This window comes from Elaeis guineensis, chromosome 16 (genome assembly GCF_000442705.2).
Source record: "Elaeis guineensis isolate ETL-2024a chromosome 16, EG11, whole genome shotgun sequence".
In the NCBI taxonomy this organism is placed as follows: domain Eukaryota; kingdom Viridiplantae; phylum Streptophyta; class Magnoliopsida; order Arecales; family Arecaceae; genus Elaeis; species Elaeis guineensis.
In genome coordinates, this window is record NC_026008.2 from 30,742,616 (window position 1) to 30,762,093 (window position 19,478).

Genomic DNA, 19,478 nt, shown 5'->3' on the forward strand with positions numbered 1-19,478 from the left:
TTGGACCACCCTTTTTATAGATGGCACTAGGGTTTAAGGTTAAGAGGAGGCGCCAATCAATCCCACGCCAACCACCATATGGGGCATCCATATTTTTGTAAAATTGTGTGATGGCACGAGAAAGAAAACAAATCTTTCTCACACCAACCAACACTTCAACGCAAGTGGGAAAAAAATATTTAGCACCACCAATCCTTCCCAAGAAAATTGATCTCTTTCCTTCTTATCATTTTATCTTTGATTTGGATCAAATTCAAATCAGAAAAAAGATAAGGACCATGACTCATCATGAGTGCCGCCCATCCCTCTCTGCGCCCTCTCTTCTCAAACCTAAAAAATTTCATGCAAAACTTATTTTGTGTTAAAGAGATGGCATGGGACCTAGGGCATGCGCAAGGGAGAGAGTCCCAGCTAACTGGGACTCTGTTTCTAATTTGATTTCAATCAAAATCAAATTTAGTTTGGACCCAATGAGAGGAAGAAATCTAATCTGATTAAAAACATAATTATCTCAATTAATTTCTAATCTAATTAAAAATTAAATGAACTCAAGTTCTGATCAAATCAGAAATAAATTTCTCTTGCAATTAGGCTTGATCTAATCAAATTCAATCCAAATCAAACTGAATCCAATTTAATTAAACTTGATCCGAACCTCTTCGGTCAATCAAATTGAGTCAATTAGCAATCTAATTACTAATAAATCTTTTATTAACAGTAGAGTCTCAGTCCAGTGGGACTTTCCTCCAGAGTCCCAATTCAGTGGGACTCTTCACTAGAGTCCCAATCTAGTAGGACTCTTCAGCCATCCGATCAGATCGAATCTTCTAATATATGTGACCCCATAGATTTGAATCTAAGCTAGTAGCATAGAAATAAATTCTTATACTAATCGATGTAACCATCTAGCAATGGAATCCGACGTCCGGATAGATCGAAAGATTATAAAGCAACATTCTATAATCTACTGGTATATGGTTACCGTATAATTCATCTCTTTGATCCTAATACTCAAGGTGACCTAAGGTTTAACTGTCAATCCTAAAATAGTCGACCACATTGTATTTCAACCTTTCAAATCCATCACATGGATTATCCTAATCAAGATTTTACTAAATTAAAATATATTGATGCTTTAACTCCTACTTATTCAGAAGAATCAATCCCATCTTGACTTATGCATCGACTTGATAAGTACTTGATTATACCCATAAACCTTCCATCACTGAATTAGAAATTCAGATTGTCCAACACCAAAGTACAGTAAATTGCTTATAAGTCATCATGGTGATTTTAGATTGGAGAGATACTTATACCCATATCCTTCGCGAGCTACTTTTGACAGCAGAGTGCTCCGTAATTGATCACGTTCGATGTGAATTTACTTCTACATTCCACCTGCATGCCATACTAATGTCTCTATGCTCCTTGGTTAAGAAGATAATCAATTCATATGGCACACAACGATCTATACCTGATATTGCTATCGTTCTATTAATAGCATATCGTTTGGTCACAAACATGTTTTAAGGACTAAATGATAAATCTTTCTTTATCAATTAAATATAGTTCTAAGGACTTCATCACAATACAAGAGTTCAAAAAAGATGGACAAAATGTGACAAAAAAGCCAAATAACTTTTATTAATAAAGATTCATATATATTGTACAAATATGAGCACAATCGTCAACAAGCTGATGATTAATTTTGAAACACAATTTTCAACAACTCCCATTTGGGCTAAAGTCAATCGGTATAATATCGTATACCCATCTTCGACTTGTGATCATCGAACTCTATGATTCTGAGAGTTTTAGTAAATAGATCGTTCAGGTTCTCTTTTTCGTCGATCTTCTGAAAGTCGATATCATCTCGATCCACGATCTTTCAGATAAGATGGTAGTGGCACAGAATATGTTTAGTGTACTGATGGGACTTTGGCTTCTTGACTTGAGCAATGGCTCCATTGCTGTCGCAATATAATAGGACAGAGCCATCAATGAAGGGTGTCACTCCGAGCTCGTCGATAAACTTTCACAGCCACACAACTTTCTTTGCAGCATCACATGCCGCGATATACTCCACCTCACAAACAAAATGCCATGGTGTGCTGCTTGAAATTTTTTGAGCAAATTGCTCTACTATTTAGGATAAAAATATATCCTGACATAATTTTGCTATCGTCATGGTCTAACCGAAAGCTGGAGTCGATAAACCTCACTAGTTTCAAGTTAGTTTTACCATAAACAAGCCATTGATCCTTAGTATTTCTTAAATATTTAAAGATGGTCTTCACGATATTTCAGTGATTTTCTCTTAGATTAGACTGGTATCTACTCACTATCCCTAGTGAGTATGCCATGTCTGATCTTGTACATATCATGACGTACATTATAGAACTCACTGTCAAATCATATGGAATTCTACTCATATGCTCTCTCTTGAGGAGTTGTCGGATAATCCCTCTTCGAGAGAGAAATTTTATGATCTATTGGGAGATAGCCTTTCTTGAAATTCTCCATACTGAACTGCTTCAGCACAGTGTCTATGTATGTGAATTGAAATAATCCAAGCAACTTTTTCGAACTATCTCTATAGATCTTTATCCCAAGGACGTAGGATGCTTCTCTCAGATCTTAATAGAGAACTGAGATGATAACCAAACATTTATTCTTTATAATATAGGAACATCATTTTCGATTAAAAGAATATCATCCACATATAGAACAAGAAATACAACTACATAATTATTTATCTATTTATAAATGCAGGGTTCTCTTCTATTCCTAACAAAGCCATACATTTTGATAACCTTATCAAAATGCATGTTCCAACTCCTAGATATTTGCTTCAATCCATAGATGGATGTTTGAAGCTTGCACACTTTAAGCTCATCTATGGATATAAAATCTTAAGACTGTACCATATATACTTCTTCTTCTAGCTCTCCATTTAGAAAAGTCATTTTCACATCCATCTATTAGAATTTTATAGTTCATATGTGCTGCTATCGTAAGCATAATCTGAATGGATTTGAGCATTATCACAGGAGAAAATATCTCGTCATAGTCAATACCATAATGCTGACGATAATCTTTGATAATCAAATAGGCTTTATAGGTCTCCACCTTTCCATCTGCGTCCCTCTTCCTTTTGAAGATCCATTTACACCATATGAGTTGAACCCTTTCAAGTGGATCAACTTGTTGGGAATAGTGTCCCAAAGCCAATCGTCAGTCTGTTGACGGTTGTGCTCTCTCTTGTATTAGTATATGAATTATAAATTAAATAAAAATTATTTTGGTATTTTTCATCATAAATTATTTCATCTTTTAATGAACTCCTGTGTTGTGATGAAGTCTTTAGGACTATTTAGACTCGACAAAGGAGGATTTGTCGTTTAGTCCTTAAACCTGTTCGCGATCAAATAATATGTTGTTACCAAGGACAACAACGTTTATCAAGCATAGGTCGTTGTGTGCCATATGGATTTGTTGTCCTCTTGATCAAGAAGTGTGGAGATACTGGTATCGCATACAGATGAGATATAAGGGTACATCTACACTGAACGTGACCGACTCCGAAGCTTTTTCTGCTGTCAAGATTTGCTCTGATGGAATATGGATATAACTGTCCCTCCGATCTGAGACTGTCACAGTGACTTGCAAGCAACTAACTGCACTTAGGCATTAAACTACCTGAATTTCTAATTCAGTGACGGAAGGCTGCTGGGTGTAGTCAAGTACTTGACTTGTCGGTGCCTGTGTCAAGATGGGATTGACCACTTCAGTTCAGGAGCTGTGTACAGTCATGTTTCAATTTAGTAAAATCTTGGCCAGGGTAGTCCTAGTGAGGAGTCACAGGACTGTTTGAGTTGAGCACGATTCGGATGATCTGATCAGGGTTGACAGTTTAATCCTGAGTCATCCTATACACAGGAGTCAAAAGGGATGAATTATACAGTAACCATATTCGTGTAGGTTCTGAATGTTATGATTGCGACTATTCGACCTATCCGAACATCGGGTACCATTGCTAGATGGTCACTTCGATTAGTACAGGAATTGATTTATGTGCTACCGGCTTAGAGGTTCCTATCTGATCTGATGGCTGGTGAAGAGTCCCACTAGACTGAGACTCTTCGATCAAGAGTCCTAATGCTCGGAGACTCTGAGTCCTACATGTCTGAAACTCTGTGATCGAGAATCAGGATTCTCTGATCATAAGTTCCACACATTTTGGGTACCAGGATCAAGAGTCCCACTGGTTTGGGACTCTTCGATCAAAGTTTCATATCGATGGACTTTGATGTCCGATTGCCCATCGGATTTGGATTCAGTATTTATGAGAAGTTTAATTAGTAATTTGATCACTAATTAATTCAATTTGATTGAGTAATTATTTTTGAATCAAGTCCAATTAAATTAAATTCAGTTGGGTTTGACTCGGTTAAGTTAAGAGTTGACCTAATCGCTAAGGTGGTTTAGTCCCTGATCTGATCAAGGGTTGGACTTAGTCAATTCCTGATTTGATTAGGATTTTATTGAACCTAATTAAGCTTAATTGTCTAGGGTTTAACTTAGTCTAATTGTGCCTAACCTATTTTGATAAAGTTGGTTCAATTAGATTGGTTTAAAATTTTAAACCACCTTTGACTTATCTCCCTGTGCCACCTCACCCACCTGTGCCTATTTGAATTCATGAGAAACAAGTTCTCATGAATTTTCTCCCACGCAGAAGCCTTCCCACGCCCCTCCCTTGTGCACCATTTGAGTGGATAAAGATTGATTAGTTGGCCATTCAAATTTAAATGATGTTTGAATTTGAATGAGCAACTAATCACATGCGCCACTTTATCCACTTGTGCGCCATTTGCTCTACATGAAAAAAAATTTCTCGTGTAAACTCTCCAAGCACAAAGAACCCACGCCCCCTTCTTCTCACGCCAAGAGTGGATAAAGATTGGTTGGTTGGCATTTGAATTCAAATTCGATTTGAATTCAAGTGAGCAACCACCTAGCTTTATTCTCTCACGCAGTGAAAATGCTGAAAAGATGCAGTCTTGCACCATTTTAAAATGAGAGAGAAGGTGGGCATGCGATATCTGATCCAAGAGAGAAAGGGTGGCATAAGAAAGGCTCTGTGTGTGAGAAAAAAAAAGAAAAGAAGAGAAAAGAAAAGAAACAGAAAGGGCGCAAGATTTTTTCTGAGAATACCCTAGGATTTTTGCCTAGAGTTCGGGAAGTGAGAAGGTGAGCTACGAGTGTCGTGAGCCCACCAAACTTCAGGGAGAGCTTCATCAATCTCTCAAGTTCCTTTGCTGATGATCCAGAGCATCCGAAGAGTCGACAGATATCGATCGAAGGAGTTCGATCAGCATCGGTCATCGAAAAGATGCTGCAACGAACTAGCATTCGTGAGGAGCCGATCAGATCGGAAGCTTCGTGTGGATGATCCACGGAGGCCAGACATACTGTGTGGCTACATTATGATGATCAAATCTTTTCGACGGTGATCAGACTGCAGCGATCGACTACCTGCACGAAGGTAATGTATTCTGAACACATAACAGTAAAATATTTACTGTAGAATTCAAAATTTTAAATTTAAATGCATGCTATATATATCATATTTAGATCCTTGTGTAGGATTAATATATATTAATTAATCAGATTAATTAATAATTTTTACTGTAAAATTATAATTTTTAAAAAAATTTAAAATTATCATTTTATCCCTGTACTGAAATTTACTTCAAATGGTATCAGAGCAGGTTCTAAAATATGATATATATTTGTATGCGTAGATTAAGTAGTAATCTAAAAGTTTAAATTTAAAATTTGAATTTAGAATTTGAAATTCAAAATTTAAAATTTATATTTTAAAATTTGAAATTCGAAATTCAAAATTCAAAAATTTAAAATTCAAATTTTAAAATTTAAAAATTAAAATTTATTTGAAATTTAAATTCAAAATTTAAAATTTAAAATTTGAAATTTAAAATTTATTTAAAATTTAAAATTCAAAATTCAAAATTTGAAATTTAAAATTTAAAATTTAAAATTTAAATTTTGAAATAGAAATATTTAGATATACTTGATCCAAGTAGCAAGTAGTCTAATTGAGTTGGTTACCATGGTCATCCGGTCATAGGAGAAAAGTAGGGTTTAAAGGCCCTCTCCTCCCATTCGATGGGGTTCTCCTATGGCGGTAGGGGTGCCGAGTGATTATATCTCATACAGATGAAGCAGCGAAAGGACTTAATTGTAAAGGTTCAATTATAAAATTTATCATGAATATGTTAGATTAGATCTAAAAAAATATTCATGATTTATTTTGATTGAGTTATTTTCTGTTATGTAATTAGCAATAGGATTGCTGTTTATGAAATGTGCGGATCAGTTTGTGAAATAAGTCAACACATTTGGTGAACAGAAAATAAAATCTTTCAAATTTAAAAATTATTTTTGAAATGCCAAACCCTGACCCATCAGTCCAAATACTTAATTAAAAGAATTAAGTGTTGTCTAGTTGGTCTAGAATTATAAATTAAGACCTAAGATAATTGCATAAACTTGTGAGTCAATGGGTTAAATGGATTAGATCCATAATTGGGTTAGACCTAAGGTTAGCTTAAAGAAATGGATTAAATTAGAGTAATTGATCAAATCTAATCAAAAGTTGAATTAGATTAGGTCGAAGACACTCTAGACTCAACTCCAATAGTTGTAGTTGAATGGGTCCATGTCTTTAACTAGACCAAGATGGACTTAATTCATGGCTACGCGGTGGAACCCTATTTACTAAGTTGATCAAATTAAAACTAATGAACCAGTTGGTGTCTAAGGTAAGTTCGGCAGTCTGACCAGTGATTTTTAACTGAAAGCTACTCACATTGATTCGATCTCTGACGAGTTAATGGCATATCCCTTCCACTGATCTCACTTACCTGGCCAACCTGGTGAGTTAGGTTTTGATTAGATCACTTGGTGATTAGGGCTCACTCATGTCATTAGGTAAATCAGTGTGACTGATTTAGGTGCTCCTAATGCCGGCTTTAATTAAATCTTTTTTAATCTGACTTGGTGAAGTCAGTGGGAGGATTGAAATTGGTTGGTTAATTTTTTCTCTTCTATCCTTTAATAAAATCCTCAAAAATTATTAGGTCCCTAAAAATGATTAAGTTATAGTGATAACTAAGTCATAGCCTCCCATTAAGTGAGTGATAATGAGTCCATTAGTTTAATAATCACTGGAGGCCCAAAGGCCTGGTGCTTATTGACTAATGGAATTATCATTCATAATATGATCATTTGGTTGAGTCTTTCTGATGGTGATCAGGTTGGCCGGCCAAAGTCGAGCCTGATCATTTATTGGTCAGATTCACCAAATCAAGTCATGTTAATGGTTGGACCTAACCAGATCTTTTTAGTGGAGGCCAAAGCCTACTGATTAGGTTCTGGGGCAAAAATCAATTACTAGAAGTTGTTTAGAGAAACAAACTGGTTATGAACCTACTCATAGATGCACATGGGTTGACCAACCAAAGTTGGGCTCGTGTGTAGTCTGTGTGGATTCTAGTACCGACTAAAGAATTAAAGTAATTCCTCGAATTGGAGGTTGAGGCTACCAGTTCATAAAAATACTGAGAGAAATTTTAGACTAAAGTCCAAGTCTTTAGTATTAATAATTTATGTACTAATAAAGGTCTAGTTTTTTTTTATGTAGCTATGGCCACTATCCTGTCGCTCCGGTCATTATTAGATAATGACAAGCTCATGGGACCTAATTTTGATAGCTGGTATCAAAAATTGAAAATCATCCTTGAGCATGAGTGGATCCTTTATGTAGTAACGGATCCGACACCTAAGGAGCCAGCCCCAAACGCTAGAATGACGGTCCGAGACACTTACCAGAAGTGGCTCAACGACCGCACCACCGTTCGATACATAATGCTGGCGGCAATGAATGATGAGTTCAGCCACAGATTCGAGTACGCCCAGCCGCAAGAGATGCTTCAAATATTGAACGACTCCTTTGGCACGCCTGACGATGTTGAAAGGCACAAAACTAGTTGTGCCATTTTCAATGCTCGGATGAGGGATAGGGCCTCAGTCACTGATCATGTACTGTACATGATCGAAATGATTGAGTGCCTAAGTAAACTGGACTTTCCCTTGCACGAGCAGCTTGGTAAGGATGCGATCCTTAATTCTTTGCCCAAGTCCTTCCTCCCCTTCCTTACTCATTTTCGGATGACAAAACCTGCAGTGAACTACCACGGCTTGTTGGAGTTGCTGCAGAACTTTAAGAAGGACCACCAGCTCCATAAGGAGTCAGTGAATATTGTGGGAGGGTCTTCTTCTGGTCGTCAACCCTTTAAGAAAGGGAAGAAGAACAAGAAGAAGAATAATAAGAAGGTGCAGCCACATGCAGGGACGTCTGCACAAGGTCAGACCAAGAAGCGCAAGCTTAACCAGAGCCAGATGGAGTGCTTTTTTTGTAAGAAGCAGGGGCACTGAAAGAGGAACTGTCCTCTATACATTGCCTCCCTGGATCCGAACAGGCTGAAGAAGAAGCAAGATAATTATATGACAACACCTTGCAACTTTTTTATTTGTGATACTACTGCCTGGGTATTGGATACTGGAAGCCCTTATCATATCTATAATTCGATGCAGGGTCTGCAGGTCAGTAGGATATTTGATGAAGGTGAGAGATTCCTGAACGTTAGAGATGGAAGCAAAGTTTCAGTTCTAGCTTTAGGAATCATGAACCTTGTAATCAACTCTCGTAATGTAATTCTGAGTGAATGTCACTATTGTCTAAGTTTTTTATTAAATATTATTTCTGTAGGCCTTTTGGTCATGTACAATTATGAATTTTTAATAAAAGAAAATGCTTGCAATATCATTTTGAATAGTGTTACAATGTTTGTTGGACAACTAAATAATAGAATTTACTTACTATCACAGCCTGTTAATATGATTCAAACCTCCGATAAATATCCTAGAATGGATAATATATCATAAGTCTACCTTTGGCACTGTAGACTAGGTCATATCAATAAGAACAGGATAAACAGGTTGGCTCAAGAAGAAATTCTTGAAGTTGGTGATTGTGAATCACTTCCAACCTGTGAGTCCTGTCTTCTTGAGAAGATGACCAAATCACCTTTTACTGGAAAAGGTGAGCGAGCCAGTGAACTCTTGGGTCTGATACATTCTGATGTATGTGGACCCATAAGCTCAATTGCAAGAGATAGATATTTCTACTTCATAACCTTCACAGACGGCCTATCGAAGTATGGGTATGTCTACTTAATGAAGCATAAGTCAGAGTCATTTGAAATGTTCAAACTATTCTGAAATGAGATAGAAAAATAAACTGAAAAGTGTATTAAAACTCTTCGATTTGATCGAGGAGATGAATACCTTTCCAATGAGTTTCTGACATATCTTGGGAAGAATGGGATTCTCTCTCAGTAGACTTCTCTTGGAACACCACAGCATAATGGTGTGTCTGAAAGGAGGAATCGGACCTTGTTGGATATGGTTCGATCCATGATGGGATTTGCTAGTCTGCCGATCTCCCTCTGGGGATATGTGCTCGAATCGGCTTGTTACCTTCTAAATAGGGTTCCGAGTAAGTCTGTAACCAAAATACGATATGAGATATGGATAGGACGTAAATCAGTACTCTCACACCTTAAGGTTTGGGGGTGTCCGACTTATGTTAAATATTTAATTACGAACAAGCTTGGACCTAAGTCTGACAAGTGTTATTTCATAGGGTATCCAAAAGAAATCAAATGGTATTATTTCTACCTAGCTGATGAGCATAAGGTGTTTGTCAGCCTTAAGGTAATCTTTTTGGAAAAGAAGTTCCTTGGTGAAGGGACTGTTGCCTCTAAGGTCGAACTTGAGGAAGTTCGGTAGGTGGAAAAACTGACATAAGTTGTTGAATCTGAACCGAATTTAGTTAGATCAGATCCGGAGCCCATTGTTCCTACATCCTTAAGGCGGTCTGGTAGAGTACCAAGTCAACCGGACAGATACTATAGTTTTTTGATCCAGAACGGCGATCCTGTCGAACTTGATAAAAATGATGAGGATCCGATCACCTACATGGATGCAATGCAGAGACCTGACTTTGAGAAATGGCTAGAGGCCATGAAATCCGAAATGGAGTCCATGAAGGTCAACGATGTGTGGACATTGGTTGATCCATCCGAAGGAGTAAAATCCATAGGGTGTAAGTGGGTCTTCAAGAAGAAGAGGGGTGCAGACGAAAAGGTGGAGACCTATAAAGCCCATCTGGTTGCCAAGGGATATCGTCAACGTTATGGTATAGACTATATCCTGATATTTTTTTCTGTGACAATGCTCAAATCCATTCGGATTATGCTTACGATAGCTACCCATCTGGACTATGAAATCTGGCAGAGGATGTGAAGACAGCTTTCCTAAACGGAGAGCTGGACGAAGAGGTGTATATGAAACAACCTGAAGGGTTCACATCCACAGATGAGTCTAAGGTGAGCAGGCTACATAGGTCCATTTATGGACTTAAGCAGGCATCCCGGAGTTGGAACATACATTTTGATAGGACGATCAAGACGTATGGCTTCGTTAAGAAGGAGAAGAGCCCTGCATTTATAAGTGGGCTAATTGTCCAGTAGTGGTATTTCTTGTATTGTATGTGGATGACATTCTCTTAATCAAGAATGGTGTCCCTGCATTACAGGGAAAAAAGATTTAACTGTCGTCACAGTTCTCCATGAAGGATCTGGGAGAAGCTTCCTACATCCTAGAGATGAGGATCTATAGGGATAGATCTAAAAGATTGCTTGGCTTATCCCAGTCCACGTACATTGATACTATGCTGAAGAGGTTCAGCATGGAGAATTCCAAGAAAGGCTATCTACCGATAGGCCATGAAATTTCTCTCTCGAAGAGAAATTATCCGACAATACCTCAAAAGAGAGAGCGTATGGGTAGAATTTCATATGCTTCGGCAGTGGGATCTATCATGTACACCATGACATGTACACGATCAGATGTGGCATACTCACTAGGGGTAGTGAGTAGATACCAATCTGATCCAATAGAGAATCACTGGAAGATTGTTAAAACCATCCTGAAGTATTTAAGAAATACTAAGGATCAGTGGCTTGTTTATGGTGAATCAGACTTGAGACTTATAGGATTTACAGACTCTAGTTTTCAGTCTGATCACGATGACAGCAAGAGTGTGTCAGGATTTATTTTTATCCTTAACGGTGGGGCTGTCTGCTGGAAGAGTTTCAAGCAGCACACTGTGGCTGATTCAGTTTACGAGGCAGAGTATGTCGCTGCATCAGATGCTGCCAAAGAAGTGATGTGGCTGAAGAAAATTCTCACCGAGCTCGGAGTAGCATCCTCTCTTGTTGGTCCAGTTCTGCTCTATTGTGACAGCTCTGAAGCCATTGCTCAGACGAAGGAACCGAAGGCACACCAGCGGACGAAACATATTCTGCACCGCTACCATCTTATCCGAAAAATCATGGATAGAGGTGATGTCGACCTTCAGAAAATTGATGGAAAAGAGAACCTGGCTAACCCATTCACTAAAGCCATTGTGGTGAAGAAGTTTGACGACTTCAAGTTGAAGATGGGTATTAGATACTGCACCGATTGGCTTTAGGCCAAGTGGAAGATTGTTGGGAATAGTGTCCCAAAGTCAATCATCATCCTATTGATGGTTGTGCTTTTTTTTGTATTAGTATATGAATTATAAATTAAATAAAAATTATTTTGGTATTTTTCATCACAAACTGTTTCATCTTCTAATGAACTCCTGTGTTGTGGTGAAGTCCTTAGGACTATTTAGACTCGACAAAGGAGGATTTATCGTTTAGTCCTTAAACCTGTTCGCAATCAAATAATACGTTGCTACCAAGGACAACAACGTTTATCAAGTATAGGTCATTGTGTGCTATATAGGTTGGTTGTCCTCTTGACCAAAGAGTATGGACACACTGGTATGGCATACAGGTGAGATGTAAGGATACATTTGCACTGAACGTGACCAACTCCGGAGCTTTTTCTACTGTAAAGATTTGCTCCGATGGGATATGGGTATAACTGTCCCTCCGACCTGAGACTGCCACAGTGACTTGCAAGCAACTCACTGTACTTAGGCATTGGACTACCTGAATTTCTAATTCAGTGACGGAAGGCTGCTGGGTGTAGTCAAGTACTTGATTTGTCGATACGTGTGTCAAGATGAGATTGACCACTCTAGTTCAGGAGCTGTGTACAGTCGTGTTTCAATTTAGCAAAATTTTGGCCAGGATAGTCCTAGTGAGGAGTCACAGGACTGTTTGAGTTGAGCACGATTTGGATGATCTGATCAGGGTTGACAGTTTAATCCTGAGTCATCCTATACACAGGGATCAAAAGGGATGAATTATACAGTAACCATATTCGCATAGGTTCTGAATATTGCGATTGCGACTATTCAACCTATCCGGATGTTGGATACCATTGTTAGATGGTCACTTCGATTAGTACAAAAATTGGTTTCTGTACTACCGGCTTAGGTTCGAACCTGCGAGGTCACACACATTAAAAGTTTCTATCTGATCTGATGGCTGGTGAAGAGTCCCACTAGACTGGGACTCTTCGACCAAGAGTCCTAATGCTCAAAGACTCTGAGTCCTACGTGTCTGAGACTCTGTGATCGAGAATCAAGATTCTCTTATCACGAGTTCCACACATTTTGGGTACCGAGGTCAAGAGTCCCACTGGTTTGGGACTCTTCGATCAAGGTTTCATATCGATGGACTTTGATGTCCGATTGTCCATCGAATTTGGACTTAGTATTTATGAGAGGTTTAATTAGTAATTTGATCACTAATTAACTCAATTTGATTGAGTATTTATTTTTGGATCAAGTTCAATTGAATTAGATTCAGTTGGGTTTGACCCGATTAGGTTAAGAGTTGACCTAATCGCCAAGGTGGTTTGGTCCCTGATCTGATCAAGGGTTGAACTTAGTCAATTCCTGATTTGATTAGGATTTTATTGAACCTAATTAAGCTTAATTGTCTAGGGTTTAACTTAGTCTAATTGTGCCTAACCTATTTTGATAAAGTTGGTTCAATTAGATTGGTTTAAAATTTCAAACCACCTTTGACTTATCTCCTTGTGCCACCTCACCCACCTGTGCCTATTTGAATTCATGAGAAACAAGTTCTCGTGAATTTTCTCCCACGCAGAAGCCTTCCCACGCCCCTCCCTTGTGCACCATTTGAGTTGATAAAGATTGATTAGTTGGCCATTCAAATTTAAATGATGTTTGAATTTGAATGAGCAACTAATCCCATGCGCCACTTTATCCACTTGTGCGCCATTTGCTCTACACGAAAAAAAGTTTCTCGTGTAAACTCTCCACGCACAAAGAACCCACGCCCCCTTCTTCTCACGCCAAGAGTGGATAAAGATTGGTTGGTTGGCATTTGAATTCAAATTCGATTTGAATTCAAGTGAGCAACCACCTAGCTTTATCCTCTCACGCAGTGAAAATGCTGAAAAGATGCAGTCTTGCACCATTTTAAAATGAGAGAGAAGGTGGGCATGCGATATCTGATCCAAGAGAGAAAGGGTGGCATGAGAAAGTCTCTGTGCGTGAGAAAAGAAAAGAAAAGAAGAGAAAAGAAAAGAAACAGAAAGGGCGCAAGGTTTTTTTCTGAGAGTACCCTAGGATTTCTGCCTAGGGTTCGAAAAGAGAGAAGGTGAGCTACGAGTATCGTGAGCTCACCAAACTTTAGGGAGAGCTTCATCAATCTCTCAAGTTCCTTTGCTGATGATCCAGAGCATCCGAAGAGTCGGCAAACATCGATCGAAGGAGTTCGATCAGCATCGGCCATCGAAAGGATTCTGCAATGAACTAGCATTCGTGAGGAGCCGATCAGACTGGAAGCTTCGTGTAGACGATCCACGAAGGTCAGATATATTATGTGGCTGTATTGCGATGATCAGATCTTTTCGATGGTGATCAGACTACAGCGATCGACTACCTGCACGAAGATAATGTGTTCTGAACACATAACAGTAAAACTTTACTGTAGAATTTAAAAATTCAAATTTAAATGCATGCTATATATATCATATTTAGATCCTTGTATAGGGTTAATATATGTTAATTAATTAGATTAATTAATAATTTTTACTATAAAATTATAATTTTAAAAAATTTTAAAATTATCATTTTACCCCTGCACTGAAATTTACTTCACAACTAATATTCACACATCATTGACCTTCATGGACTCCATTTCAAATTTTATGGCTTCAAGCTATTTATCATAATCGGACCTCTGGATTGCATCCATATTGGTGATTGGATCCTCATTATTCTCATCGAGTTCAATAAGATCTCCATCCCAGATCAAGAAACTATAGTATCTGTCCAGTTGACGCGATACTCTATCAGATCTCCTTAATAGTGCCTCCACAATAGGTTCTGAGTTTGACATCATCAAATTCGGTTTTGTAGGTTCACTAGATTATATTGGTTCTACCTATTGAACTTCATCAAGTTCAATGTTAGAGGCATTATTTTATTTTTTAATAATTTTTTTTTTCAAAAAGACTATCCTAAGACTGACAAACATTTTTTGTTCATCAGCAGAATAAAAAAAAAATACTCCTTAGTTTCTTTAGGATACCCTATAAAAATATATTTGTCAGATCTAGCTCTGAGTTTGTCCGTTTTCAAACATTTGACATAAGCCGAATACCCCTAAATCCTGAGGTGAGAGAGCACTGGCTTACGTCCCGTCCATATCTCATATGGTATTTTACTCACAGATTTACTGAAAATCCTATTAAGTACATAGCAAGCCGACTCGAGTGCATATCCCCAAAAAGAGATCGATAGACTAAAAAAATTCATTATGGATCGAATCATATCCAACAGGATTTGATTTCTCCTTTCTGAGATACCATTATATTGTAGTATTCCAGGAGGTGTCTATTGTGAGAGAATTCTATTCTCCTCTAGATATGTCAGAAATTCACTAAAAAGATATTCACTTTCTCGATCAGATCGAAAAATTTTAATATTCTTTCCAATTTATTTTTCTATCTCATTACGAAATCGTTTGAATATTTCAAATGATTCAGACTTATGTTTCATCAAGTAGACGTACTCATATCTAGATAGGTCATCTATGAATGTAATGAAATAGTAGACCCTCCTCTGGCACTAGTGCTTATGGATCTACATACATCAGTATGTACAAAATCCAGAACATCACTAGCTCGCTCATCTTTTTCAGTAAAAAATAATTTAGTCAACTTTTCAAGTAAATAAGACTCACAGATAGGTAATAATTCATAATCATTGTCATCAAAAATTTTTTCTTGAGCTAACTTATTCATCCTGTTCTTATTAATATGATCTAGCCTACAATGCCAAAGGTAGGCATCCGTGACATCAACTATTCTAGAGTATTTATTTTATATATATATATATATATATATATATATATATATATATATATATATATATATATATATTATATTAGATCATGCTACAACATAAATATCATTGTTCAACTGTTCACGCATCATAGTAACACCATTCAAAATGATATCATAAAAAAAAAATTATTGAAATCTCATAATTTGCTTTGACCAAAAGGCTTACAGAAATTACATTCAATAAGAAACTAAGACAGAAATGACAATAACTAAGAACAATAGAATGAGAATCAAATATAAGCTTGATAATTCCTAAAGCTAGAACTAAAATTGATCTTCCATCTCCAACATTCAAAAATCTCTCACCATCTCCAAATCTCCTACTGATCTGAAGTCCCTGCAATGAATTGTAAATGTTAATAGGACTACTAGTATCCAATATCCAGGTCATTATATCAAAACTTGAGAAGTTACAAGGTATTTTCATATAATTACCTTATCCAACAACTCATTGCTTCTTCTTCTTCGATCTGTTCGGATCAAGAAAAGCTATGTATTAAGGATAGTTTCTCTTCCAATGTTCCTGCTTCCTACAATAGAAGTACTATGTCTGACTTTGATCAGTCTTAAACTTGGACTTCTGGGTCTGACTCCCAGTACTTTATATCTTTTTATTTTTTATTTTTTTTAAAGAGACAACATCCATCCGAAGAAGATTCTCTCACTACATTCACCATCTCCATATGGAGCTGGTGATACTTCTCAAAAGTCTGTAGCAATCCGAACAGACCATGGTAGTTAACTACAGACTTTGCCATTCGAAAATGACTGAAAAATGATAGATAAGATTTGGATAGAGAGTTCAGGATCACATCCTTCTCAAGCTGTTCATGCAAAAGAAAGTCAAGCTTGCTCAGACGCTCGATCTGTTCAATCATGTATAATACATCATCGGTGACCGACGCTCTCTCCCTCATCCGAGTATTGAAAATGGTACAACTGATCTTGTGTCGCTCAACATTCTCGGGAGTACCAAAAGGCTCATTCAATACCTTGAGCATGTCCTCTGACAGAGCTTCCTCAAATTTTCAGTTGAACTTGTCGTTCATGGCAATCCACATTATGCAATGCACAATGGAGCGATCATTGAGCCACTTCAAGTAAGTATCTCGAATCATACCACGAGCATTAGAAGCAAACTCCTCAGGTACCGGATCTGTAAGGACGTACAAAATTCGTTCATGCTCTAGGATGATTTTTAATTTTTGATATCAATTATCAAAATTAGGTCTTATTAATTTTTCACTGTCCAACAGTGATTGGAGTGATAAGTTTGTAGCCATAACTGTACAAAAAAAAATAAAATCTAATCAGTATATGAATTAATTAAGCCTAAAGACATGAATTTTAGTCTAAAGATTCTCTCATTATTTTATACGAATTGATAACCTCTATCTCCAATTTGAAGAATTATTTTAATTTCTTAGCGGGTACTAGAATCCACACAGACTGCACACAAGTCTGATTTTGGCCACCTCACCCATATGTATCTATGGGTAGGTTCTTTAACCAATTGTTTTATCAAATAATTTTTAGTAATTGATTTAGCCCCAGATAACTTTTTAGTTGACTTTGGTCTTCTTTGCAAGTTCTGATTAGATCCAACCATTAACATGATCATACTTAGAAATTTAATTACCAAATGATCAGGTCCGATTTTGATCGGCTAATCTGACCACTTGCTAGAAAGACTCGACTGAGTCATCATATTATGAATGATAATTTCAATAGCAGATGAGTACCAGACCTTTGGACCTCCAATGATCATCATACTAATGGATCTATTATCATCCAACTTAATGGGAGGCTATGATTTAGCTATTATCATAACTATCTTATTTTAGAGACCTAATAATTTAAAAAAATTAATTTATGAATTAAAAGAAGAGAAAAGATCAATCAGTAAACCATAATTCTCCTACTGACTTCATTAAGTCATTGAATTGGATTAGTGATATACCGGTTGAAAATGATACCTAGATCAGTCACACTGATCAATCTTAATGGCATGGGTCAACTCAAATTACTTAGCAATTTAATCAAAACATAATCTACCAAATTGATCAAGTAAGTGAGATCGATGGAAGGGTATGCTAAGCTTGCCTTAGACACCATCAAAATAGCCAGGTAAGTCGCTCCCAATTAAAAACCATTGATCGAAATGTCAAATTTACTTTAGACATCAATTGATTAATTAGTTTCGATTTAACCAGCCTAATGACTTGGATTCGACCATTGAGCCTCAATCAAGATTCATTTGGTCTAATTAAAGATATGGACTTGATCATGTTACAACTATTGTATTAGTTCTAGAAAAATCCTGATTTAATCTAATTCAATATTTAGCTAGATTTAATCAATTTCTCTACATAGTCCATTAGCTCTTTGATTCTAACCTTAGGTCTAACCCAAATTAATAGGATCCATGTCTCCATATTTTATGCAATGCCATTAGATCTTAAATCATAATTTTAAATCTAATTAATTCAATACATAATTCTCAATTAAGTTCAGCATCAACATGGGTTAAGATAAAGATTTTGAAACTATTTTTTATGTAAATATTTTTATATTAAATCATAAAATTTTTTAGATTACATCTAAATTTTTTATGATCATTAATCTTATTAAAATAATTTTAATCATTAAGATTAGATGTTATTATTTTTCTTACAATTTGTATCACATACAATAAATTCTAAAATTTCAAGATCTATAATTTTGCAGAAAAGTAAGTTTTTCTTTTTGCGTTCTTCTTCATGGGACCTCACAGTGGCACCCCTACATGATATAAGAGCACTCCATTGAATAGAAAGAGAAGATCATGTAACCCTACTTGCTTCTATGACTGGACGGCCTGGTGATTATCCAATTCAAGTACTTTGCTACTTAGATCATCTAATCTAGTATATACAGGACTGATCAAATATCAGATTTAAAAATAAAACTTATTTAGATCTAATCTAAATAATATAAAATCAGATCTAAATACATATGAAATCATATCATATTGAATGAGACTCTGATATCAATTGAAAAAAATATTGATAGTTCTATACATGCAATTCTAAAATTTTACCATGGATCTTGATAGATTAAACAATTTAACCTACATTACATGCATAAGATCTAATTTAAACTATCATACCAAGACCTATGATATGATTAAATATGATACTAAGATCTGAAAAAAATAAAAATCTGTATCGATCATATCGATGCTGTAGATTAGGTCTAATCCTTAGAGCTAATCAAACCTGATCTAACGAGTTTAGAACTCATTATCGAAGCATGGATTGCTAATCTCTGCAATTGTATCATGTGGATAGGAGCTCTTTAAGGTTACTCGCAACTGCACAAAAGTTATCTGACCTCTACAGATAGTCCTCACGAAGAATGGTTGCTGATCAGACTCTTCGAGAGTGTTAGCTCGCGAAGATCTTTGATGGTTGATCTTCTTCTTCTTCTCTTGATCTCTTAAACACTCTAGAGAAGAAGAAGAATTAATGGAGGAAGAGAAGAGAGGAGAGGACTATGTAGAAGAAATCAATTTCATCTAATTTTCAGATGGGGCATCCAACTATTGGACCACCCTTTTTATGGATGGCACTAGGGTTTAGGGTTAAGAGGAGGTGCCAATCAATCCCTTGCCAACCACCATATGGGGCATCCACATTTTTGTAAAATTGTATGATGGCGTAAGAAAGAAATCAAATCTTTTTCATGCCAACCAATACTTCAACACAAGTAGGAAAAAAAATATTTGGCGCCACCAATCCTTCCCAAGAAAATCGATCTCTTTCCTTCTTATCTTTTTATCTTTGATTTGGATCAAATTTCAATCAGGAAAGAGATAAGGACCATGACTCATCATGAGTGCCGCCCACCCCTTTCTGTGCCCTCTCTTCTCACACCCAAAAAATTTTACACAAAACTTATTTTGTGTT